This window comes from Podarcis pityusensis (genome assembly GCF_964106645.2).
Source record: "Podarcis pityusensis genome assembly, chromosome: 3".
Lineage (NCBI taxonomy): Eukaryota > Metazoa > Chordata > Lepidosauria > Squamata > Lacertidae > Podarcis > Podarcis pityusensis.
In genome coordinates, this window is record NC_138026.1 from 45548561 (window position 1) to 45550685 (window position 2125).

A 2125-nucleotide genomic window follows, 5' to 3' on the forward strand; every position below is an offset into this window, starting at 1 on the left:
AGTGGCTAGAGTTAGGAGTCCAACAACAGATTTCCCACTGCTGTCCCTCACTGAGCCTCCATTTCCAGCTTTGGTTCAGCGGATAAAGCAAACGATGAAGGCAGGTTTTTGTTAACTTTTGGACTATGGCCACAGCCTTAAAAAGTTGCATGCCTGCCAGAGTGGGTAGGGAGAACGGGGAGTACTTGGCAGAGAGGAGAAGCAGATATACTTGGTCCAGAGGTTCAAGTCTAGAAATGAATCCATTGTAAATTGATAAGGCAAGGCAAGAGATCAGAGACAGAATGTCAGCATAATCCTGTGTGTTTACCTCTGCATTAGAGCATATTGCAAATTTACCCAGGTGTGGCCCAGGTATGAGCCTAGTGAGGCTTTCACCATTTGGCGAGCCAACATGATACACCAGGGGTGGGCAACTTCAGTCCCTGAGGCCAAATGTGGCCCTTGAGGACTCTACCTGGGTTTCAAAATCCTAGGTCAGGAGCCCTAGAAGAAGCGAACAAGAAGAAGAGTTTGGATTTGATATCCCACTTTATCACTACCCTAAGGAGTCTCAAAGCGGCTAACAATCTCCTTTCCCTTCCTCCCCCACAACAAACACTCTGTGAGGTGAGTGGCGCTGAGAGATTTCAGAGAAGTGTGACTACCCCAAGGTCAACCAGCAGCTGCATGTGGAGGAGCAGGGAAGCGAACCCGGTTCACCAGATTACAAGTCTACCACTCTTAACCACTACACCACATTGGCTCTCTCTACACTGCAACCTCCTTGAGGGTTACTTTGCCTAGTTTGAATTTATCCTTAACTCTCATTGCTCTTTTTGCTTGCCTGAATGGAGGATCAAGAGAGCACGCAGAAAGAAGCTTGTTGTGCAAAGGTATCTTTAGCATCCTTTCACTTTAGCCCCCCCCCCCCCACTTGGCTGGTGTGTGGGCTGCAGGAGCTGAAAAGGGGCCTATGCCCCCCCCCCCAATATGTGGACCTGCACTACTTCAGGTGCAACAGAAGCAAATATTACCTATACTTTCCCACTACTATCCCAATTTACCCAGCTATAATTTAATCTCAAGGCTGTGGAACCTATCGTATATCTGCTTAGAATGTTTCCTCTTGATGGTTGTTGCTTCAGAGACGAGTCCCAAGGACGCTTTATGGAGTGTGGGACATTACTGCAGTCAAATGAACAATCCATGTTTTGCCAGATAGGCACGTGAAGGGCCTGAGGCTCACAGAGCTGTAAAAATTTACTACAGAGAACTCTGTGAGATCACTTCCTTTGTATAAGCAGGAAGCTGGCCCTAACACTACATACTTTCTGCCTAGGCATTTCTCTCTTCTTCATGCTTCCAAGCTGACTTCACCAGGCATGTCAGCTCTGCAGCTCAGACACCATTTTTGAATGTACATTTTGTACTTTCGTAACTTAATAGGTGATGCTGTGGTCTAAACCACAGAGCCTAGGACTTGCCGATCAGAAGGTCGGCAGTTCGAATCCCCGCAACGGAGGGAGCTCCCATTGTTTGGTCCCTGCTCCTGCCAACCTAGCAGTTCAAAAGCACATCAGAGTGCAAGTAGATAAATAGGTACCGCTCTGGCAGGAAAGTAAACGGCATTTCCGTGCACTGCTCTGGTTCGCCAGAAGCGGCTTAGTCATGCTGGCCACATGACCCGGAAGCTGTCTGCGGACAAACGCCAGCTCCCTCGGCCTATAGAGAGAGATGAGCGTGCAACCCCAGAGTTGTCTGCGACTGGACCTAACGGTCAGAGGTACCTTTACCTTTACCTTAGTAGTTATAAATCTGCCTTCATTTTGCTACCATAATTGCTGCTTCAAGACCTAGATTATGTAAGTAAAGGCTACTTTTATTTCTTCACAAAACAATGTTTGATTGTTGTTTTTAAGCCAGCATTAAAGCATCCTGGATTAATGCTTCTAGAAGATTAAATCAGCCTTGTCAGCTTCCAAGTTTAAGCTACAAAGGATGGTACTCTGCTGATGTGCAGCTGTCATAACATGGCAAGCACAGTTAGGGGTGGGGCTGTTCTTGTGTGCCAATTGTGACTGCTAATATTTTCAGATTTTGAAACATCTCCTCCTCCTTTCTGAAATATAAGAGCCCTTCATGG